This window comes from Pinus tabuliformis, chromosome 4_2, assembly GCF_031772625.1.
Source record: "Pinus tabuliformis cultivar Carrire ecotype Pingquan chromosome 4_2, CPIR1, whole genome shotgun sequence".
In the NCBI taxonomy this organism is placed as follows: Eukaryota; Viridiplantae; Streptophyta; class Pinopsida; order Pinales; family Pinaceae; genus Pinus; species Pinus tabuliformis.
The window spans coordinates 33,993,644-34,020,178 of NC_142304.1; the positions used below are offsets into that span (position 1 = coordinate 33,993,644).

The window sequence follows — 26,535 nt, forward strand, 5'->3', positions numbered from 1 at the left end:
CTGATTCCTTCTCTGCTGTAGAGTATGATTCTTCCTCCTTTAGCTCAAACTCTATCTTCTCAGGTTCCTTTGGTTGGACTTCATGTTTAATAACATCTTTCACCTCTCTGAACACCACATCTCGGTTGTACATAACCTTCCTTGTTACTGGGTTCCAAAGCTTATAACCTTTTAAACCATCCTTATACCTAATAAAGATGCACTTTTCAAATTTACTATCCAACTTTGTTCTTTTCTCCTTTGGAACATGTACATATGCATCACATCCAAATAACCTCAAATGTGAAAGAGAGGGTTTCTTACCATTCCATACCTCTTGTGGAGTCTTATCCTCCAATGCTGATGAAGGTGACCTGTTGACTAGGTAACATGCAGTATCCACCGCCTCTGCCCAGAATTCGTGTCCTAACCCGGCACCACTGAGCATGCTTCTTGCCCTTTCCATCAACGTCTTGTTCATTCTTTCTGCAACTCCATTTTGTTGTGGTGTATATGGAGTAGTCTTCTACCGTGCTATGCCACACTTCTTGCAGAATTCTTCAAATTCCTTACTGCAAAACTCTCCACCATTATCTGTCCTCAGCACCTTTATCTTCTTATCTGTCTGGTTTTCCACTAGAGCCTTAAATTTTTTAAACCTATCAAAGACTTCAAATTTTTTCTTAAGGAAATATATCCATGTATTCCTTGAGAATTCATCTATAAATGATACATAGTGTTAGTGTCAGTCTTTGCAGCCTTTCTTCCCGTGATCAAACATGCTCTTACAAAGTGATTTTAAGGTGTCAAGGTCAAATTTTGTCATTTCAGTGAATGGAGTCGCCAACCAAAATTTGGTCACTAGGCATTAGGTCTAGGGTTTGCTTTTACTCCTTCCAAAGTTGTCCAAATTTCATTCCATGTCACCATTCAGCTGAGTCTACCATCATTCAGAGGGTTGTCATCATCATGTCAAGTTCCATTGGGTCATTTTACACCTTGTTCATGCTTCAGTTGTGCCTAGGTAAAGTTAATTTCCCTCTCCAAGGGTTTTGAAGGCAATTTCTCTTCGATGGTAAAATCATCAGCAAAACTTGTATCCTGATGTTCATACACCTTCCCCTATCCTTAATGTACCTTATTAAACACTTCCCATCACGGAGATCTCCCAAATTCCTCATTTTCGCACAAACCCGAGTTTCTTGCTACAACTTGACAATTTTCAAGGCTAGGCCTGTGTTTTGCCTTTTTGGACCCCTTCCCCTCACTAAATATTTGAAATTCCACTTTCCCCTATGTCCTAACATCCCTCCCTACTTCTCAAAATTTCCTCAAGAATTTAGAAGCCCCCTATCCCCTTCATTTCGCTTCATTTCAACAAATCCCCTGTTCCACACATTGGGGTAGGTTTTACTCAAATGATGTTTCTGAGCAAGAAAAGATGAATTTGGGAAAACTGAGAGAGGTTTTTGTCCATAATAGGCCAAGGAAGAAAAACCTCCTTCACTTTTTACACATGTGTCATGGTTTTAGAGAAATGTCAAAAATACAATTGCCTCGAGAGAACTTATGCACCTCTGAAGTGAGCTTGGGAAAATCAAGTTTTCTCCTAGCTTGGTTGGAAAAATGACTTGCTTGATGAGTCAAATGATAACTAGACACAAATATGTTTCCTTCACTTTTTACACAGGTGTCATGGTTTTAGAGAAATGTCAAAAATACAGTTGCCTCGGGAGAATTGATGCACCTCTGAAGTGACCTTAGGAAAATCAAGTTTTCTCCTAGCTTGGTTGGCCAAATGACTTTCTTGATGAGTCAAATGATAACTAGACACAAATATCTTTCCAATGAGCTATCATGAGCTCAATTTGGAGTTGAGGAAGACCTTCAAAAGTTGACTGCAATAGCACTCTGCCTTGAGGCAGCCTCATTTGGCACATTTTGACCAGTCTTGGGATATTTGACTTTTGACAAGGCAAATGAACTCAAAATTGAAAAATTCAAATTGGGTTGGAAATTAGACTCAAATACCTTTCCAACGAGCTATCCTGTTCCTAATTTGGACATCGGGAAGGCCTCCAAAAGTCTCTTGGAAAAAGTGCTACGCATAGGGAAGGCGCGGCGCATTGGGCTGCATTTCTCAGTGCAAAAATACATTGGCGCAACACATAGGGAAGGCGCGGCGCATTGGGCTGCATTTCTCAGTGAAAAAATGCACTGGCGCGGAACATAGGGAAGGCACGGTGCACTAGGCTAAAAAGCCTGAAATTCATTGAAATCTTCCTCCAAATTGCAAATTCTTCATTCCACAAGTAGGTAGAGCCTCCATTTTTTTTGTTTCATCCAAGTTTGTGCTAGGGTATGGTGGTTGATGGATGGTAATGGTTTAAAAAAAAACATCAAACCCTATCTTTTAAAATACCTCAAGGAAATTTGCTTCTAGGGTTTCAAATCACTATTTTGTCACCAAGTTCACTCCCTCATCTCATTTGTCCCTTGTTTTCATTATTCCCTAAGTTCCACTACCCTTTAAATTCATTCATCCCCTATCCCAAGTTCCCTTTCCCAAATTTCCTAATGTCCCCAAACCCTAACCCTATACAAAAATCCTAACCCTATACAAAATTCCCATAACATCCCATACTTCCCTAACTAAGTCTATCCCAACATTCCCAAATTTCCCACTAGTTTTCCCCTCTTCTAACAGTCCCTTGTTTCATTGTTTTCCCCTTGGTGACAGAGATCAAGCACATCATAAAAACAGTATACCACAGTTTGACACATGAGCACCTCTTTCTTCAATCCAATTTGTCTATCAGTAGTTATGGCATCCAATCATTCATCTGATTATGAAGTGGAGACCCAAAGTGACTCTCCCACAGAGGTACATGCACCCAGGAGGCCTCATAGAGGTGGCAAACATATTCGAGAATCACCAAGCTACCCAAAGGAGGAGGGTGGATTTTACTTCACTTGAGCAGGAGATCAATGCCGACCAAGAGTCTTGGCTCGAGAGAGTCAACATCCATTTGGAGAGACTGCTGGACAAGGCCGATAGAGACAAAGCATTGTTGAGACACATGGCTTTCCACTACATGGCACGGAACAAGGTTTGCAAGGCACGAATAAGGAATCTAAAGGAAAAATTAAAGAAGGCAATAAGGAAGAAAAAGAGGAAAAAGGAGCATGATCATCTTCGGATATTGGCTGAAGCCTCTTTAGCCCAGCATGACACTTGATAGAGAAGGTCTAGCCCAAATTTCAAGAAATTTGGAGCAATTTTTGACATTTTGACAAATTTTGGCACAAAAAAACAGGGTTTTCCTCCCTATGCGCCGCGCCACGTGGTGCGCGCTTTTTCTAGGGAGCTCCAAATTGCAAAAACTTTTCATTTCTAGATTTGGCATGAAAAATCATGGTTGCTAGTGCATGGAAAAGAAATTTGGGCAAATTTTTAACCCTCAAGAGGTCAAAAACACTCCAAAAATGACCTCACTACCCCTATTTTGACACACAGGAAGCAGTCTTGGGAGATTGAAGTTTTGGAGGGGAAAATGACATCCAAATTCAGAAATTCCCTTTGGTTGGAAAGTAGACAGGTAGGTCTTTCCAACTAGCACACTTGGGCTCAATTTGGACTTCAGGAAGTGCCTCAAAATCATATCCAAAGTGGCATGACACATAGAGAATCAGGCGCAATGCATAAAGGATTTTTGCCTATTTTTCACTGTTCAGCGCAGAAATTCACCCAGTTTTGACCAGTTTTGCTTCTTGATGTTACTCTTGACCTTTCATGATGTAATTTGATAACCATGATGTAATATTGGCACATTTTTACTTTTTCTATAGGATTCATTCATGAAAATTAAATGAATGGATCAGTTTCCTAGCATATAGGGGTAAGTTGTTTGACTACCTAGATTTCAGTTCCTTGTTTAGAATTGGTTCAAACAGCTCCTATAATGATGAGCTCAACCCCTAGAGGCATGGGAAGGAGTTAGGCTTGCCTATATCTTGTGATCTTTCAATCATTAGCATGGATGGATACTTGGGATTGCTTGGCACTCCATTATACATTTCATTTTCTGCATTTTTGGCTAAGGAAAGATCAGGGTTCTGCAGCACTTGTTGGGATCCATGTGGCTCTATGTTTTGATGGTGTGTTTCTCTATGTATTTGCAAGTTCACTGATGTTTATTTGTATCATTTTTCCTTCTCTTGTATTCTGAAATTAAACAAATGAGTGATTAAGGTAGAATTCATTGGACTGTTGTGCTCTGCCTATAATTTTGTTTAATTTTACATGTTTTCATCTGTTTGAGGAGGACTCTTGAGACATTCTTGCCCTCCTTAGCCCCTCACTGGTCTGATCCATCCATTCATTCAATCCAAAGCATCAAAATGATTGCCTTCCTTGCCCCAATTAGAACTCTGCAAAAACTAGGCCTCATCCCCAGACCCAAAATTTGCCTGTCCCTTTTTTCCAACAAAACCCCCAAAAACTCAAAACAAATCCTTGTACTTCATACCTAGCCTAAAATTAGTTTATATTTCAGTCATCTCAAGCCCCATAGATCATCTTTCACTGAGATTGACCCGGAGAGAACCCTCTCCTGTCCTCGTAGGGCTAGCTACGAGGCTGAGCGTGGTTTGATGTGGACCTAGAACCTTGTCTTTTCAGCCTGAGGCAAATCTAGGCTCTAACACATAGTACACAGAATTACCCAGTGATGGAACCTTCACAAGTCCAAACACATCACTGTGCAAAATCTCTAATATATGTTTCGCCCTCTTACCACCAGAGGGGAAACTCACCCGATTCTGCTTCCCGTATACACAATTTTCACAGAAATCAAAATCCAGAGAGCTATTACTCATACCTTTACCATGAAGTATTCGAAGGCCCTTCTCTCCACTATGTCCAAGCATTTGATGCCACAACATGGTCTTTTCTCCAGAGACTACTAGATTTTCTGCTCCACTTTCAGGAACCACGGAACTATTACACCCATCAATAACAGTGCTACCTTGTAGCTTGTACAGAGTTCCAATCCGAACTCCCCGCACCAATACCAGTTCTCCCTGAACCATCTTGCAGGTATCCCTCTCGAACACTATTTTTACACCTGCATCATCCAGCTTACTAATAGAAATCAGATTTCTGGCTAATGCAGGAATATGTAGAACACCCGGAAGTGTTCTAACCCTTCCACCTTGCAGCTTCAACTTTACTTTTCCACGACCAATGATTCTAGCCTTCCTATCATCCCCCAAGAAGACATCACCACCATCATATTTCTCATACTCACAAAACCACTCTCTATGGGGAGTGAAGTGAAAGAATGCACCTGAGTCAATCAACCATGCCTCATGATCTACATGTGTACTTGAAGAAGCCAAGTACACATCCCCACCTTCATCTGAGGTGGTTTTCACCTCTGCAGAAGGAGCCTCATCAGATCCCTTTCCTTTGTCAGGAGCTTTAGATTTACAGTCCCTTTTGAAGTGTCCTTCCTTTCCGCATTTCTAGCACATCACCTTTACAGGTTTTCTTGGAGATTTAGATCTCCCTCTAGATTTAGATCTCCCACTCGATGACTTATTTTTGTTTCTGTTCTGGGACCGTCCTCGTACAGACAAGGCATCACCATTTTGGCTCTCCATATTTTTCCGTCTCATCTCCTCCGTCAGCAAGGCTGAGACTATTTCATCAAACTACAAGGCAGTTACATTGCTACCTATTGCAATAACCAGACTATCCCACGAATCTGGTAGAGAACACAACAAACTGATGCACTTATCTTCATCTGAAATTTTAATACCAATAGATGCTAACTGACTTACCACAGTATTAAATGCATTCAGATGCTCTGTCACCGAGTCTCCATCTTTCATCCTCAGGTTATACAGCTTTTTCCGTAGGAATAGTTTATTCACCAGAGACTTAGATTGGTACAAAGTCCCTAACTTGTCCCACAAAGCCTTTTCTGTAGCTTCCCCTGATACATTCAGCAATACTGAATCTGAGACACACAATTGTATTGTGCTCTTTACCTTCCGATCCAACTTCTTCCATTCTTCATCAGACACTCCCGTTGGTTTAGTACCCGGATCTACCGTGATCCACTGATCTTTATCCACCAACAAATCCTCCATCTTGAGTTTCCACAACTCAAAACTCTGACCATTAAATTTCTCGATCTCTATGTTTCCACTACTCACCATCTTCTTTCACCACCAGAATCGATCTCGCAGATCTCCCACTGAACAGGGTCTACCACAGGCCCGAGTGAAACCCCTCAGCAACAAAGGCATCCCCTTGAAGCCAAATCTGCTCTGATACCAAATGTAGGTTTTAATCCTATACAGAAATTACCTGCATATGAATTCTAAAACATAGAAAATAAAACAATGCAAGAGCAGAACAAATAAAACACATATACACAGAGATTTTCCACTAGATCCCAAAACCGGGACTACCAGCTTGATTTTTCATTATGTTCCTTTCAATGTTATAATACATATTTATACATGTCGAACCATCCAATACCATGGACCGAAAACCATCGCGTCCAAAAAACATGTGCGAAAATCATGCACAAAATCATAGGTGGGTCTGCCCAACCTAACATAAGGTCCAAAACTAAAATTTTCCCGGGCGCTACCCCAGAACCCATAAAGTGGGGTTACGGGTGCCCCTCAAACCCCCTGTTAACTACGTGGAAAGAATATAACACAACACAACAATAGACTTATTCCACTTAAGTCCAAAAATGTTATCATTAGAAGAGATGTAAATTTTGATGAAAATATATCGGCCTACGAGCCTAGTTCACGAATGTGCCACCTCTCTATCCCTTATACTTCTGAAAATATTTCTTCTTCAGATGATGACATTGAGGATGACAATCCTCCCCCACCTTCTCAGGATCCTCCTTCAGCTCCTTAGCTTCCAAAATGGGTCTATGCTACTTGGGATGCAGCAGGTGCTCTTGTCGGTGATCCTAAAGATCAACGATGTACATGTTCTCAGTTCGATAGAGCCTCTTCTTTACTGGCTCAAGCTTCAACAAATTATGATCTTGACACCTTTGTAGAAGCTTCAGGCCATCTAGATTGGGATGCAGCTATGAATGAATAATATCATTCATTATTGGCAAATGATACATGGGATCTTGTTCCTCTTCCAAAGAGACGAAAAATTGTTAGATGCAAATGGGTTTACAGAACCAAGTATGGACCAAATAGAAAAGTTGATAAACATAAAGCTCGTCTTGTTGCTAAGGGTTTTTCACAAGTTGAAGGCATTGACTATATTAAAACCTTCTCCCCTGTTGCCAAAATTAACTCTATCCGCCTTGTTCTTTCCCTTGCTACCTCTTTCAAATGGGAAGTCCATCATATGGATGTTAATTCTACCTTCTTGCATGGGGACTTGCATGAAGAAATCTATATGGAACAACCTGTTGGCTTTATACAAACAGACTCCAACCTTGTATGTTGGCTTAAGAAATCCCTTTATGGTCTCAAGCAAGCCCCTCAGGCTTGGTATGCCAAAATGGATAGCTTTATTTTAGAAACTGGCTTTTCTAGGTGTCATTCTAACAATACTGTCTACACCAAGAAAGTGGGCAAGTCTCTTATCATTTTTGTTCTTTATGTTTATGATCTTATCCTTACTGGTAGTGATCCCAACCTTATAAACCATGTGAAGTCTAGCCTTAAAAAGAAGTTTGAAATGACAAACTTAGGACACTTACATTATTTTCTTGGTCTTGAAGTCTTGCAATCCAAGGAAGGTATTTCCCTTTCCCAGTCCAAGTATGCATGTGATCTTCTATGCCATTTTCACATGGAAGACTGTAAGCCATCCCCTTCTCCCTTTCAGTTTGGAGCCAAAATTTTAGTCACTTGTACTTCCCCTGAAGTTGATGCTACCTTATACCGTCAACTTGTAGGAAAAAATTTTGTATCTGACGCATACTCGTCTTGACATTTCCTTTGTTGTTGGCCTTATTTCTCGGTTTATGCAAAACCCACATGAAAGTCATTGGAAAGTAGATAAAAGAATACTTCATTATGTTCAAGGCACAGTTCAGTTTGGGATTCATTACAATGCAGAAGCATCTCCTCTATTGGTTGGTTTCACTGATTCTGATTGGGCTAGTGACCCTGATGATCGGAAGTCTACTACAGGTTATGTGTTCACTCTTGGTTCAGGACCTATTACATGGGCTTGCAAGAAACAAAGTGCCATTTCTCTTTCTTCAGTAGAAACAGAGTATTGTGATGCCGTAGAAGCTAGTAAGGAAGCCCTGTGGCTTCGTCAGATCCTGTCAGAGTTTGGCTTTCAGTAGCAACATCCGACTACACTTTGGTGTGATAATCAAAGTGCCATTCAACTATGATAAGATCCAGTTCAACATCAGCACAGCAAACACATTGAACTACACATGCACTTCATCAGAAAGCTCATTCATGACCATGTTCTTGAAGTGCAATATTGTTCAACAAATGATCAAGTTGTAGACATCTTTACAAAGGCTCTCACAAAAGCAGATTTTACTAAACTTCGATTTATGGTTGGAGTTCAGGAAGTTGTCACTAAGGGGGGAGAGGCTCTAATGCCTCCTTCCTTCTCCTATTGTGTCATATTTGTACATCCTTCAATCCTGTCCCAATTTGTTCTTAAGGGGGTATGTTAGGATATCCCGACACATAGGAAATAGTTAAGTATAACTTGGTCTAGTGTAGAGTTAGGTAAAGTGTGTTTCTTTACTATGTACTTTTGTAACTTACAATCTGATGGTCACGATATGTTCTAGACATGAAGTGATCCGACGGTTCATTCTCTCCTCGGTATTACCGACACTTGATCTGTGGCTTAACACCCAATTTGTCCATGATCTCTATTTAAATAGCATGGAGGGTCATTTGTAGGGTAACCGTTCATGAGAGAAGCTTATGTAAATTTTCATTCTTTTATTAATAAATTGCCTGAAGTGGCCGCGTTGGCTCAGGCTGTGGACTGTTTCCCTCTTTGAGGGTTTTAACCACGTCAAGAATACTGGTGTATTGATCTATGATATGTTTGTGAGTGGTGTCCTTTGGTGTTCTATCTGAGGAACTTACCCTATAAATTCCTACAAATATAACCTCCCTTTACCTCAAACTCTTGCATTTTCTAACAAAAATTGATCTTATCACGTACTCCATTTTTTTATTAAGTGCATGATCAAGTTTGATTGGTTTAAATTAGGTGCATCTCGGTAGTCCAAAAAGGATCCCCATCATTGATCTTAGTTCTATAATGGAAACATGTGCACTAGGTATAAAGGAGCAAGATGGGACCTATTGTCAGTGTGGGGTTAATGAGATGATGTTTTGTGGATTGTCAAGCATAAGTGAGGATAGAGTAAAAATAAGATGAAAATAGAACAAAAGAAAGAAAGATGAAAGAGAGGGAAGGGTGACTACAAAGATCATAAGAGAGAGAAAGAGAGGCTGATAAACTATGATTGGCCAAACTGAAGTGGTTCGAGAGGTGACATGACAGCTTCTTAGGGTTCCATGTGGATATGAGGTAACACATCAACAACCACAACAAAAAAATGCCACAATAGCAAAGGTTATCTTATGTTTAAAAAAATGTGAAATTGTCATCTCGGAATCACTGCAGATTTTGTTTGGTTCATCAAATTGAGGATTTGAGAGTTGTTTTGAACTCAAAATCATCACTGTTATCAATGTCTCCTTGTAAATTTTTTATTGGTTCTTGCCTAATTTTCCTCTATGAGTAGCATAAGTTGGCATTTGGTATTAATTTAACCAGTGTAACAAGTGCCAAAAAAAAGGGAAAACTTGCTAATTTCAAGGAGCCATAATTTTTATCTCATGGTTGGGAATTAAACAAGAGAGTAGTCATTGAAAAGGTAATCCAGAGAAGAATAAGAAATAAAATTTAATGTTTTCCAATTATGGTTTTGGACATCTATTAAGGTTACAAGAAGAGATAGTTGGGCTCAGTGAACCATGCAACTATTTGATGAAGAATATTTCCAAAACAATGTTGTTGTTAGACAAATATTTCCAAATGATAAAAGTGCATACTAAATGTGATTATTGATCATGGAAGGATATAGATACTTCAAGATGGTATATGTACAAGGCTAAAGATGTACATTTGAAAGTGCAAAAGCATGGAAATGAACAATGTTTGAGTACTTACCACTGAGGTAGCATTGATTATGGTTTGGGACACTAAGGGAGAGTATTAGAGAAAGATTTGTTCATAAGGGATCAAATGATATGGAGAAAAAATAATAGATCTACATCATATATGATTCCATATTTAATGGAAAAGAGTAGAGTGATCCAAAAAGCTAATGTAATAACAAAAGGGGAGAATTCATGCAATAGATTCATTGTAATTGGAAATTGCAACTTAGATTTCAATTGAGGGGTCAAAAAAGGGTCTAATTGTTGTGTTAGATTAATGCATGAACAATGTTAATAGCTACGAAAATCCACAAGATATATTAGGTTTTGGATTTGAATATTATGCTACAAGGAAATGTGTAATACGAGTATGAAAGATACCTACCTAAAGAGAAGAGTTTTAAGGATCATGAACCTTAGAATTGTTTATCATGTATAGCCAAGGGACCATGAGAAAAAAACAAGAACAATGGAGTGAGTTAGCAGGTGAAGAATTCTTGCAGTATGCATAATGAGTTAAAGTAAGTTTTTAGCCCCATATCAAAAATAAAAATAAGTAATTATTATTGCATTGCATGATTGCAATACACGAAGTGAAGTGTTGCTCATGGGATGGGTGGATCTTCTCTATTAGAAAGTATATGAAGAATTAAAAAGTGCTAGATAGGAACCAATCGTTTATGTTTAAAGGAATTTAGAACAAGAAATCCACTAGTGTTATCAGAGTTGTAACGACCTATCTTTAAATATAGAGAATGCAAGAATAATAGGAGGCATACGATGCATGCATATGATAGCTACAGATGCATGTGTCGCATACACCGCACTAGTATTTATATACTAAATTAACTATAAGTACTAAATACCATGACACTTCTTCGATCAACACCCATATTGCATAATGTATGGGTAAATATTAAAAGAGGGCTAATAAATTATATATCTCAGTTTATTAATAAAAATTATATTAATAAATTAATAAAATGATTAAAATATATATATGAAATTAATTAAAAGGGTACTTAAAACAATGTTATAATTTTAATATTTAAAAATAAAGTACTTTAATAAAAACACATATAGAAATGCCATTTATTAAATCATAAAGTGTGTATATATATATATATATATATATATATATATATATATATATATATACGTGACCATAAAAGAGATAAGAGAAGGTGATACGTGACATGGGAGGGTGTCACCAGGAGACTAAGTGGTGGCCTGCTGGTGGAAGAGCGGCCACCGCCAAGAAATCAGATAAAGGCCACCAAGCAGAAGTTTATGGGGGGACGGAGGGAAGAAAATATGAAGGAGGAGGAACATCATCTACGGAAATCATCCACAGGAAGAGCCTAAGTTGTTTTGAGGTTCTGGGCACGGGGGAACAGTCGGCTTCTACTAAGAAGCTTACTGGATTGAGTAGCCAGGTTCTACTCAGTTTGGTTGGGTGGATTCGGTCTTTTGGTAACCGAAGCAAGGAGTTGGAGTCATCATCAACCACAAGGGCACAGGTAGGTACCCTCTATAGTTATGTTAGATAATCTATTAATTAATTTTGTAAGAGTTCAGGAACATAATTACAGGTTCAGCATAAAATCTCCTTTACTATTTTTACACTTGTTTTCATAGTCTTGACAAGAGTGCTCAATAGAAACATTGTGCAAGATATTAAAGAACTTAATGAAATGATGACAATAAGGAATGGTAATAGTTGATGCATGTAGAGAATGTTTAGTGCATTTCAAATGTAGAATGGATGGAAAACCAGGGAAGAATATAAGAAGAATAGCAATTATAGAGTGGAAATATTAAGGAAGCACATGAGAAAGAAGGAATATCTATGCTTGGTGTCACTATAAAATGAAAATGAAATTCGCAAGAAAACCATATGAACTTGGAAAGGGATTACTTGCAATGTTATGACTAGTGTAAGGTGTGACTGCAATTACAATTGAGAGTAAAACAAAGAATTTTATAGGAAGCTAAAAAGGCATAAAATGCAACATTGCAATATGTTGAAATGTTAATTACTGAAGCCAAGGCTAAGGACAAATCAACCAAAATAAGAAGATATTGGTTAATGGGATTGCAATAGCAATATTAGGATGAAATCATAGAGGATACAATACCACAAATGTTGAAATGCTGAAGCAAGGTGAAGTTGGGTAGGATTGACCCATAAAAGAAAGAAAATGATGAGACTTCGATGTCAATAAGATATAATGGTTGGAAATGTAAAGCAACCAAGATTGACTTGGATAGAAAGTGTTTATTATGGGAGAGACAATGCATAGGTGAGAAAAGTAAGAGCAGATAAGACTACACATGTATAGTGAGCTTTAAGGACAACCACTTATAGCACAAGAGGCTATGTGATGTTAATGGAATTGTTGTAGCAAAAATGATGAACATATCTAGACATGTTAATGAGGTGGATTTCTTAACCCGTCTTTTGATAATTTGATATATATTTCTCAAATCAATATTGTTGATATATGGAATAGCTAAAACATAACAATGCTATAAATGCTCCAGCATACAATAATGTTACCAACTTACCAAGAGCTATAACCTCAAAATGAGAACTCCAATCCAAAAAACTTCTCGTTTTGTGCAAAATACATGAAAAAAGACTCCAAAATTGAAAAATGATGATGTCGCATCACCTCTTTTTTTGGATTAAAATTCCTACATTTTTCAGTCATGGCATTAAAAGTCAAAATCATGATAATGGAAAACCTTAAAATTCCAACAATTTTCAACCATGGCACTAAATATCAAATAGCATGTCTCTGATAAACCTTAAAATTATCATGTTTTTCAACCATGGAATTAAAACCAAATATCATAAGTAGAAAAACCTTAAATTTTAACAATTTTCAACCATGGCATTATAAACCAAATAGCATGGCTAGAAAATTCTTAAAAATCAACTTCTAAATAAAAAAGTAATTCAACCAAGAGATTTTTTTCTTAAAAGCTAAACATATAGCTCTTTTGAGATCTTAACCTGATAGAACTTGATCTATTTTCAATGAGACACAAAAATTGCAATATTTTTTAACTATGGTTTATAAAACCATCATTAATGTACCCAAATTCATGGAAAACAACCTTTGGAAAACAAATTTAATGTAATGCATAATTTTTTAAATTTTTTAATTAAAAATGTGAACATTTTTATTTTTATTCTTTAAAACAAAATAAACAATTTAAAATTTTGTAATTTCCAAACCCAAGAATTTAAAGAAAAATCAATAAGAAATGATTAAAACCAAATTTAAAGAAAATTTGAAAAAAAAAAAAAAAAAACTAAAAGATAATGAATTTTAAAAAATTATTTTTAAAAAAGCACAATAATTAAAAAATCCCAAAAAAAAAATTCTTAAAAATATAACCATATTCTTTGATTTCAAACTTTTGTGATCCATATTGTTTTTTAGAGCGTCTTTCAGATTAATCACATCAAAGGCACTCTAAAATATATATATATAAATATATTCTTTAAAAAAACAAAACAAAACAAAAGAATAAACTATTTTTTCCAAAAGTGGAAAAAGAAATCAATTTTTTTTAATTAAAAAAACTTTAAAAATGGGAAAATAAACAAATTTAAAAAATAAAGTAAAAAAAAATCAATAATAATAATATATAAACAACAAAAATTAAAAATTTAACAAATAATACAAATTTTAAAAATAAAAAGTTATATTTTTTTTTGTTACTAAGTTATATGAATCATGAGATGACTGACACGCCTAACCATGCCATGAGTAGTCGTGACCCAGGGGCATCGAAGCTGTCAAAATCAATTGGGGATTGCACCTAGCCTTGGCCACACTAGCCTTCAATGTCGTTGGATTTTTTCCCATAGAGTTTCGAACCAATGACCAGTACACCATAAAGTGTCTTAGCAATAGAACACTTTATCATCGTCTGCTCTACACCCTGTAGGCAATAAAAACTTATTTAATTAAAAACATTGAAAAAAACAAATAAAATTTAATTAATAACAATAATAAGGATTTTTTTTAACAAGTGTCATGTCATATGCACAGGGAAATGTCGGGCATCGCCCCCCACACACCACACATCACAAGCATGTGTTACACGCATTATGTTGTGCGTAGGTGGCGGTGTGGTCAACTGCCTGGGCAACCCCATGGCAAAGGGGTGATGTTAAGCATTGTCCCAGGCACACCACACAACACAAGCTTATGATACAAGTTATGTGTGGTGTGTTTGGGGTGATGCCTGACATCACCCCTCCACCATGGGGTTGACCATGTAGCCGGTCGCATAGGCCGAGCTTTAATTTATTATTATTATTATTTGGTAACTTAAAGATTGTATTACCTTAAAATATCATGAAATCACATACATTCAACAAGTTCCATCATCAAATGTTTCACTCGGTATGTGATCTCAATTTGCCTAGTGGGAAACTATATATTTTTTATCACCTACCAATAGAGAAATTAGCCCAAAATTTAAACAATATCAACAGTTATAGCATCACTAAAGTGTTTGCAACAGTACTATAAAACCAAAAACTCAACATGAACAATCAGTCTCAAGAATTTGAGGAGGTGATAGGAGTTGGATCTCTTGCACTAGAATAAGGAGGGAAATGCAGTGCAGGTTCACACTGAAAATGGACCTCAATGTGTGCCAACCTTGTGTTAATCCTCTATAAACATACATGTTGGTTACAGTAGACTCTTTTGACATTGTCCAAGCTAGCAAAAATGTTATAATTTTATGTATGCTTGTCCCTCAACACCCTTCCCAACAAGGTCTTTGTTTGCCAGTATAAAAATAGGGCTAGCAAATATTATTTCCTTCTTCCCCGATTTGTCCCATGGTCAAGAATCTACGGTGCTACGTACTCCATGATTTTAGAATACGATAAAGCTTATCTATCTTGAAAAACAAGTGTCTCCAACTAGAAAAATTCACTTTGATTTTTTGGGGGAACAACAACGTGGTAAGTATCAACAACAACCTGGGCCAACTATTGACTTCGGTTGCAGCCCCGGGGGCCGCATCCTCTCCCGCCCTCACATACTACGAATGCATTGTCTTTGCATGTTTGGACGATAAAAAATCCTAAGGTTTTGACTCAACAAATACAATCCTAACCTAAAGAAACCACAAACCCCACCCTAGATGAAGCATAGGTTCCTAAATACCATATGATAGGTGGATGACAGAGCCATGACATAGGAAAAAGACCACATAATTCTAATAAAATGACCACAGCAAAATAGGTTACACCAAGCAGAGCAGGTTGATAAAAACCACCTAAGTGTGCCTCTATAAGTAAATCACTAACGGATCAACAACTAAACAACCAACAAACCTAAGGGAGTTAGAAGGTTACAAGAATAATAACCTTGAGCTTATACAGGTTGACCATAAACTACAAAGTGCCTCCATGAAGGAAGAATATTGATAATTAAACTAGGGCCACCTCCTAGATTACGAACCAAATCCACTATCAAAACACTAAGAGCATAACCAAGACCACATTGACAAGTCCCAACCCTTACCAAATTAAACCAAGAAACTTTCAGAAATAAATCGCTGAAGAGGAATACAAAGATTATGGGGTAGAAATATTACCCCAATTTCATTGGTTGAACGTAACTCCACAATCGGGTCAAAGGAAGCCCCACCAATGTCCACAAAGCCAAGAAAGTGAGGAATGGTGGTTAAAGCACTCTGTTTGGCCTTTTCGTTCCCCTGCCCTATCGATTGGTTTTACCAGACATGCAACACTTCGAAAATACATGATAACCCAACCAACTATTCTCTTAATAGGAATTACCACTCATCTCCTTCGTCTACATAGATGCCATGGTGTCTTTGAACAACGTCTATCAGACTTGTCTGGTGACCTTTGCTCTGGAAGTGGAGGTTCAGTGTGACATCCCTTGACTTGAGGTTTTTATGTAATAATTTATATATGTGTGTTTTCCTTTTTAGAATGTTTAAATTTTGAAATCCATATGAATAATTTAATTGTCATTACTTTATTATTGATAATAAATGATTTTAAATATGTATTTAAGATGATTATAATAAATAAAGAGGTCTGGAAAATCAATGTTTGAATACATTTGGCTGAAAAGAGATAACGTTGCAAATTGATAGTGAATATTAATTACCCAGTAATAAGTCCTAGGCATCTAATCTAAATAATTAGATTTATTGTGAGATTATGGAATTGGCCAATTAATTGTTTCCCTAAAAGACAAGGTGTTGTTTTTGGAGTGTTGAAAAATGGCAACAAGAAATTGCTAAAAATAGAAATTTGGGCATTAATGTTGGATTGGGCAACAGGGAATGAAAAATGGAAGTGCTAAAAATAGAAGTTCTATTTTTAGCAGTTCAAGTTGGATTCCTATTTTTAGACAGTCCCTGGTCTAAAATAGGAAGTAAAATTCGAATTTGGTCTTACTAGTAGTTTGAATATTCATTAATTAATTCAGTTTGAGTTAATTAGTTAAGGAAAATCAAACTTGAAGTCTTTGTGAGAACATGCAATAATTTCTCCACTGATTGGGGAATGTGTCCTTGATTTGCTCCACTGATAGGAATTAAGGATGAGTTCTATATTGAGAGGATCAGTTGACTTAGTTTAATTTATTCAAGTTCAGTTAGATTAATTTAACAAGTTGTTAAATTAATGAGATATGGTTTGTTGATGCTTGCATGCATGTGACAACTATTATTTTCAGATAACTATGTATTCACTCATGGATAACTAATGCATGTCAGTTCAGACAGAGACCCAGTTGAGATCAGATAAGGGACAGTGTACTATCAGTTGGATGAATATTTTTCCTATAAAGGAAGCTCATCCATGAGGAGGATTTATCTCCTTCAGGTTTGTGCAGTTATTTTAGAGGTTAGTGTTGTGTGTGAGGTGAGAATCACACAAGTTGCAACTGGAGGACCCAGGAAAAATTGTCATAGAAATAGGAGGCTTGGAGGGCAGAGGAGAAGGTTTGTGAGAAGCCTTTGACTGTCCATGAGCAGCAGAGGGATTGTATTGAGAGTTGGATAGCTTCCGAGCTAAGGCTTTGTGTAATCCGGACATATTTCCACTTGTATGATAATACAAAAATGGGGTTTTAGGTTGGTGCTTTCCCCTAGTTATATCTTCCATGTTATGTGTGTTTGATTCCTTCTTATCAGTTATATGTGTTCATGCTTGATGTTGCTCATGTTCAATTAAGCTTCCGCTAAATTTTTGGTAGAAGTAGATCAAGTGTTTTGCTTTAGTACATTGCATTACCAGGTTGATCTACAGGTGGGAAATTTCTACATGGTATCAGAGTTGACTGATTTGTAGGAAAATTCTACAGGGAGTGGGAAACAAATCTCATTAATGAAATAATAACTACCTGCCACCTGTTGGTGAGGTAGAGGTAGTTACTAACTACCAAAATGAGTGGTAGATGGGTATTGGAAAATGTATTTTGTTTTTTTTAGTTTTTGTCTTCTTGTTGGGAGGCTCACACTGCCTTGGAAGATAGAAAAGGAGCAGCAAGTGAACAAGACAAAAAGAGAGAAAAAAAATAGCCCTATTATACTCAGGGGGATACGTGTTGTTGCAGTTTCAAGGTTGGGAGGAGCCAAGTATTCAAAAATTAATTTTCCAGACCAACAATTCAAGTCGGTGTATTTTACCTATACTTTTCAAAAAAGTGAATGATGTTGTTATGTTATGTTTATGTTTCTGAATAATTATTTTGATGATAAAGTTAAGTTGAGAATTAATTATGAGCATTGATTTTGTATATTTCTTTATGAAAGACTTTTCATATTATATGTAGACTTTTCTAAAAGTAAATAATTTTAAAGTATTTATGTTTTCGAAGGGAAAAGATTAGTTGAAAATAAAATATTTTAAACATGAATTAAATTTTCTGTGTGTATAAATAGAAGAATCCTATATCTATCTATATATATATATATATATATATATATATATATATATATATATATATATATATATATATATATATATATATATATATATATATATATATATATATATATATATATATATAGATAGATAGATATATATATATAGTAATGCTCTAGACTTATGGATGTTACTATTGAAAAATAATGTTAATCTAGGTTGTCATTGATGTTAATATAGCAGTGTTTGTGATGGCAAATTCTTTGATACATGATTGCCCATTGATGCACATTGATAATAATTCTCATAGTGATGAAAGTTTGATATATGATGAGATGGAGGACCCAAGTGGATTGAACAACAGGAGGTCAATCGAACAACAAATGATGCAGGAGGTCAATTGAACAGAAATTGAACAGCAATTGAACAGCAAATGATGCAGGAGGTCAATTGATCAGCAATTGAACAGTAATTGAACAACAAATGACGTAGTAGATCTAGTAAAGCAACAGGAGAAAGAAGCCAAAGAGTAAGATGAAGAGTTTATTGAAATCCATCAAAGAAATAAGTCATCGGAGCAAGAGAAGCTGGTTATCGCATATGCCCAAGGGTAAGTGTTATCGAAAGAACAAAAAGCAACAACAATAATAGAGGAGTAAAGAAGAAAACTATCGGAAGAGCGGAAGAGTGAAGATAAGTCACAGGAACAACAGCTATCAGAAGAGCGAGGGAAGGAAAGTATGGACTTCATTGATCGTGGCTGAAGTCGTGCACTCAATCCTAGTCGTCGATCTCATATTCAACGCTTAGATCATGGTCAATTGCGGGGGTTAAGGCCATTTTTAATCCATGTGCCAGTTGAAGTCCCGCAAACCGTCGATTGCGATAAGGTTGTGGACCCAACGGATTTATTAACAATTGTTTAATGTAATATTGCATCCGCAGTATCGCAAGTTTCAAAGGATGTTAAAACCTCTAATTGTGATAGAGTTGTGGACCTAATGGATTCATTAAAAACAGTTCATTGAATATCACATCTGCTCCATCGGAAGATAGAGAATGTGAAAACTTGTAAAACCTCCGATGTTTTATGAAATTGTGATTTCGGGATTAAAGGTGTGACGTGGCATGTGGGACCTCCATGTGGAGAAGAAGGATAGTTCAAAATTCGTGAACGTGAATTAGCATAAGAAAGGAAGCCAATGGTCGAGCGAATGGTAGAAAGAAATCTGAAGGTCGAGTGAGCACAGAGGAAGCCGAAGGGCCAGTGGAAGACGAAGGTAAAATTTTTTTGTTGATTAGGTTAATCTTTAAAAAGGCTCAGACCTGTGATAAATTTATTTTTTGTGGAAGATGTACTGAATGCAATTTTGAAGAACAATTCTATGAAAGGAAATAAAGTTTCATCTATCATCGTTTGAAGGGAGCAGTAGACAACACCAGCATTGAAGTGATTGTGAGTTTGTTTCTTGGAAGTAAGATATCGCGACAATAAGAAGCAGTCACTCCCGAAACAGTTACCGCAACACAGATCTTGGAGACATTATTGGAGATCATGATGGCTATTTGAAATCATCATAAGGTAACTTTGCAGACTCTATGTGGGCAATATGAAGAATTGTGAAGACTCCTTCATATGAAGACAGGTTGTCATTGATGTAGCAGTGAAGCTGTAGATTGACAAAACACAATGAAGAAGATTTTGAGAGCAGTGTAATACAATCAAAACATTTCTTGACAAAGCAAAACTATAGGGTCGGAGCCCTTGGGGTTGGTGCCTCAGAATTGGAAGGATTGGTGTCCTTGGAGTTGGTGCTCCTAAACACAAGGTTGGTGCCTTGAGAAGATAGGGTTGGAGCCCTAGAGGTTGGAGCCTCACAAATGACCAAGTTGGTGCTTGGCAACAGATTGGAGCCTTATATATATTGTACCTGATTTATTGTAAAGATTATATTAATAAAAGCATTTATTCCTATTGCTCATTTTGTGTTCTAAATATAAATAATTTAACTAGTAAAAATAACAATTGAAAAGAAATATTGATTCACCCCCCCTCTCAGTATTTCCAACAATTGGTATCAGAGCCAACTTCTTCATATCAGCCTAACAGCTAGAAGAAGGATTCTTAGTCACAATGAGAAATCAAGAAGTGCCAGCAAGACCTCCTATGTTCGATGGCACAAATTTTGGTTTTTGGAAAAAAAAATGTCCTACTACTTAATGTCCCTTGGACCTGAAGTTTGGCATTCGATTTTAAATGAGTACATAGCTCCTTCCATTCTTCCAACATATCAAGACGAAAGGAAAGCTTACATTGCAAATGCAAAAGCCTTAAATTCCATCACTAGTGGAATCATTGATTCTAAACTTACAAAAGTCATGAATTGTGACTCGGCCAAAGAAGTATGGGATAAGCTAGTTAGCTTATACGATGGGGACTCCAAAGTTAAGAAGGAAAAGCTTCAAACCCATAGAAGGCAATTTGAAAGTCTAAAAATAGATGATGAAGAAGATATTGCATCATACTTTCTTCGAGTAGCTAAAGTGATAAACTCTCTTAAAGGATTGGAAGAAAACATTGAAAAAGGCACTATTGTTCAAAAGGTTTTAAGATCTCTCCCAGACATATTTGACTCCAAAGTAAGTGCTATAGAAGAAATTAAGGACCTAGATACTCTCAAGATGGATGAACTTCATGGAATCCTCATTGCCTATTAGATGAAAAAAGGAAGCCCAAGTTCCAAAGATGCAACATTCAAGGCCTCAAAATCAAAAAAGGGGAAAGAATGGAATACCAGAGTGATGACTCCAATGTTGAATCTGAATTGGCACAATTTGTACGAAGACTAAAGAAAGGATATAATCTAAAAGGTAAGTACCCTCTTATTTGTTTCAAATGTTGAAGAATAGGTCATTATGCTGCAAAATGTCCTCTTAAGCATGATAGTGATGGTGAGGAAAATTATAAAAGGATGGTATACAAAAAGAAAGGGTTCAATAAGAAGAATTTCTTCTTTAAACAAGATGAGTCTGATGAAGGTGAATTTGTAGTCATCAAAAATAAATCAACTAATCAGTTCCCTCATCGCAAAGGAGGTAATGATGAATCAGATGAAGAAAATGACCATGTTGGAAGCCAAGAAGTATTATTCATGGCATTCACAAATGATGATGATTCAGGTCTAGAAGGAAATGTAGATGAATTGTTAATGAGTGCCATTGAAGAAAATGAGAAATTACGAAATAAAATCATCTCTCTCAAGGTAGAAAACGAGGAAACAAAAAGAAGGGAAGACCTCTTGAAAAATAAGCTAAAAGAAAAAGAAGAAATTTGTGAAGAACGTGAAGCCGAAATAGTATCTCTGAGGAAGGAATTGGAGCAAGTCAAAAAGGGTTGGGAAAGCTCTCAAATACTTGACATTATCCTAAATAATCAAAAACCTCAACATGACAAATATGGGATAGGTTTTAAAGGAGAATCATCAAGTACTAAGAATAATGTGAAAAGCTATGCCGACATACTTTCTAGCAACCCGAAAGAAGAAATATTATTTCATAAAAGGCCCATCTCAAATCCAAATAATGAAGAGAGAGTAACTCCAAGGAAGAATGTTGATTCAAATCATGGCTATTATAACAGGTACAAAACTATCTTTTTTGGGCATTTTTTTTATTGTAAAAATTTTGGTCATCGAGCTAAACATTGCATGGTCTGTAAGAATGAAACACCAAAATTGAAGGATCAAACAAACAAACCATATGGCCTCAAAGGGAAAGGAAAAATCAAGACCTACAACTCTTTTGATCCCTTGGCCAAATTTGATCCAATTTGCTCATTATGTAATGATAATGGACATAATGAACAAAATTTCCCCCTCAAAAGAAGAAAAGCAAAAAATGAGAATCCCAACATGGATAAATGTGGCCTAGCTCTATGTGCTCACAATGATGAAAATCATTGGTTTGTGGATAGTGGGTGCTCCAGACATATGACAGGGGACAAAAGGAAGTTTGTCTCATTGAACAAAAAGGAAGGAGATGTATCCTTTGGAAGTGGATCTGCCAAAATGGCTGGAAAAGGAATTGTTACCCTTATTAACGGAAAAGGAAAGGCTCAAAATGCTTTGCTAGTAAATGGGCTCAAACAAAATCTCCTGAGTTTTAGCCAAATCTGTGACCAAGGACATAATTTTGTCTTTAGCACTAAAGGTCATGAAATAAGAAACTCTTCCTCAAGGGAACTTGTGGCGAAAGGAGTTAGAAAATCAGTTAATGTCTACATTCTAAACAAAATTCAAGAAGATAAATGTTACCTAAGTCAAACAGATGAAAGTTGGTTGTGGCACAAGCGACTTGGACAGACAAGTTTCGATAACTTGATCAATATCAGCACGATTAATGCAGTACGAGACATCCCAAAGTTATTCAATCCAAATCAAGGAGTATGTGGTCCATGTCAACATGGAAAGCAACTAGAACCAGCCACAAGACCAAGGAGTTTTCTACATCAAAACCCTTGGAGATCATCCATGTTGATTTATGTGGACCAACTAGAACTCCGGCACTCCAAGGAGAAAGGTAATTTGCTTTATTTGTTGATGATTATTGGTGAGCTCCAGTATTACAGCAATGATGTTGCAACTCCTGGGACTCCCTACTTCACTTTTATCAACCTGGTAGTTCGTAACATACATGAAAGCGACGATGCTATATGCATAAGTACTAGCTCTTATTGTAGGTTGTCACTTGATGAGGTGGCACAAGTTCGCTAGGAGCTTAAGCCAACTTCTATGAGTTCTCAGAAGAAGCTTTTAACTGTGATGGAAGAAAGCTAACTCAAAAGAGGCTAGTCTACTTTCAGAAAGAAGATGAAAGCTGAAAGGAAACGCAAACCCTAGCAAACCCTAATTTTACCCACTAACCCTACTTGTGCAAGAAAAGAGATGGAAACTACTGAAATGGATGCCATGGACTATTGAGAAGGTGAAATTCATATATTCAAGCTACTTCTGAAGGAAAATATGGAAAAATCATCTTTTTTTACTTTTGAGCAATTTTATGCAGAATTATTATGCTTGTGTTTTAACTATTTGTGACTGTGCAGAGGTTTAATGGCGAAAGGAAATGGAGTGGGCATTTGTAGAAGGTTGGGAAGGTGTGGAGAGGACCTAAGGATTCCTTGGTACCCTTCTGGAGATTTTCACTACACTCAAATTTCGAAAAATCGCTCGCATGAACTTCTACAGGAGGCTGCAGGGGATCTACAGGAAGTTCTATAGGAAGTTCTACAGGAAGAGGCCGAAAGTGGTTTCTAGAGGGTTGAAGGTGGAAAAAATGGTGGGAAAGTGGAAATGAAGGATGGATAGAGATGTTAAGGGGTCTAGGACCTTGTAAATGAAGTTCAGGAGTGAAGGAGATGGTTGGATTTGTTCAAAGGTCAAGGAAGCAATTTTGCACAAAAATGTAGAAATTAGGGCAGTTTGGGAAAGTATGGTGAATGAGTGAAGTAAATCTTGAGAGAGGGACTGGAGTAGGTTGTATGATGGAGGAAGGATAGGCTAGAGTGTCTTACAGTTTTTCTGCACACTTCTTTTCAAAACTGACCCAAGCAAAAAACTAAGAAAACAAAGTTTTACCTATTTTGACCTAATTCTCACCTAAAAACCAAAAAGGTGCTGAACAGAACTTAATGGACAGGAAGTTATACAAAAAAGCTATGGAAACTAAACAATAACAGATCTAAGTATGTAAACACAACTGATATCAACTTTTCCAACTCGAAATATAACACTAGCAATTGCATTGCAAGGCAAAAACAGTGTTTTTGTGGCAGCAAGAGTGCCTTAGTCTCAATTCATGGTCCCAAGGAGGGAGAAAGGAGATCAAGGCCTGCTTGGTAGCCTTTTTTTGGATCTTTTTCTGTTTTCAGACTATCTAATCAACCTGAAGCAAGAACAACTATCTTAATCATCAAAAACAACCTAAGTAACAAAGCAAGATTTAACATAAATAACAGAAATTAGTCTATGAATGCAAGAAAAACACATATAGATACACAAAGGAGGTGCTGGGCACTTGTGTTGGGCCCAATCCCAAGAGCTACAACCCCCTAGGAAATATCAGTGCTGGTTCAAAGCTGGATTCATCTTCATTGATCAAAAAATAATAGTTACATCACAAAACTGTCTGCAAAAGGAGCTCGAAAATGAGCTGAGTACAAGGCTGCACTAAAGTGCGAAAATAGACTATCAAATGGCTAAAATATAACTAAAATATGACTAACAAAACTAAGGCCCTAAGCCTTCTTATTTATACAAATGGAGACTCCCAACAGTCCTCCTAAAATTAAGGAACTCGGCTTCCTAGAACTGAAGATAACAGCAGTCCTACTTGACTTGCTCGGTGGCCCCTTGGAAAGTGGAACTTTGTGCTCCAAGTTTCTGATGGTGAATTCGAGCTAAGGGCTCATAAATTAAGGGGACACCCTCCTACAAATCCTCTCCCTTGTTCTTCCACAAATTTGGCTGCCAAATGCTGATTAAACCTTTGATTTTGTCTCAAAATTAACCAAAAATCTGCATAAAGCACATATTAGACTTTTTGGCATAATGACTAACCCAATTCACTCTATTAGCATAAATATAATCAAAAACATGCAATAAACTAATGAGAATGGTGGATTAAGTCGAATTAAGAGGTAAAATGTGCCCATATAATTACCCATTTCTAGGGCTCATCAATTATACTAGAATGATGTGGGTATATTTCATAAAATATAAATCCAAAGCATTTGAGTGTTTTAAGAATCTTAAAGCTCTTGTAGAAAATGAAAAGGATTCTAAGATTAAATGTCTTAGAATGGATAGAGGGGGAGAATTCACATCAAAATAATTTGATGAATTCTGTAAAGTACATGGAATCGAAGAGAACTCTCTAGTGCCAGAACACCCAAGCAAAATGGGGTAGTTGAAAGAAGAAACTGAATAGTTCAAGAAATGGCAAGAACAATGTTAATAGTAGCTGACTTGCAGCCAAAATTCTGGAGAGAAGTAGTCAGGACAGTTATTTATACCTTGAATCGAACTCAACTAAGACCAATAATGAGAAGACTCCTTATGAATTATGGAAACGAAGACCTGCTTTAGTAAAATACTTCAAGATTTTTGGAAGCAAGTGCTTCATAAAAATCAATGATGGCTCACTAGGAAAATTTGATTCTCGGGTTGACAAAGGGATATTCCTTGGATATTCTACAAGGAGAAAAGCCCACAAGTTCTACAATAATCATCTACAGAAACTAGTGGGAAGCATTGATGTGAAGATTGATGAAGACCTTCCAGAAAAAGAAATTGAAGATCATGAAGTTGACCCTCTCATTGAAGAAGAACCTGAAAAAGAGGAAAAAGATCAAGAAAAACACAAGGAAAAAGAACCATCTCAAACCCCTTCAAAGATGAAGTTTCTCCAAAAACATCACCCAGAAGAGAATATTATTGGCAATATAGATGAAGGGATACAAACCTGAAGAAGGATGACAAGTACACCAAAGAAAAATGATGTTGCTCTCCTATCTATGATAGAACCAGAAACATTTACTCAAGCAAGGATCCTCATTGGGTAAAAGCCATGGAAGAAGAAATGTCTCAAATCAAGAAGAATGAGACATGGGAGCTGGTACCTCATCCAAAGGATAAAAATATAATTGGAACCAAGTGGGTGTTCAAAAAAAAAATGAATGAAGATGGACAAATCATCAAAAATAAGGCAAGGCTTGTTTGTAAAGGTTATTCACAAATTGAAGGAATATACTTTGAAGAAACCTTTGCACCAGTAGCTCATGTGGAAGCTGTAAGGATGTTCTTGGCATTTTCTTTCTCAAAAGGATTTAAAATCTATCAAATGTATGTAAAATCAGCATTTCTAAATGGGGAACTCAAGGAAGAAGTCTACATGGAGCAACCAGAAGGGTTTAATCTAGCAGAAGGAAAACACTTTGTTTGTAAGTTGAAAAAGGAATTATATGGGTTGAAACAAGCTCCTAGAGCTTGGTTAGAAAGATTGGATCACTATCTACAACAACAAGGCTTCAATAAGTGGGTGGTAGGAAGTAATCTCTACAGAAATATGGATGAGGATAAGTTACTAGTAACTATTGTCTATGTTGATGATCTGAGTTTTGTTAGTAATAATGATGAGATGAGCCATGAGTTTGCTCAAAATATGTCAAAAGAGTTTGATATGTCGATGATAGGAGAGTTATCTTACTTCCTTGTACTACAAGTATCTCAAACCACGGTAGACATGTTCATATCTCAAGCAAAATATCTTAAAGACATGCTTAAAAGATATGGAATGGAATACTATGCACCCATGAACACACTTATGACCACAGA

General features: G+C 36.7%; 1 pseudogene; it reads left to right on the forward strand.

Moving 5' to 3' along the window:
- The first annotated feature begins 11,393 nt into the window (after window positions 1–11,393).
- The window catches only part of LOC149168197 (xanthine dehydrogenase 2-like), a 168,927-nt pseudogene continuing 153,785 nt past the window's right edge, over window positions 11,394–26,535 (forward strand).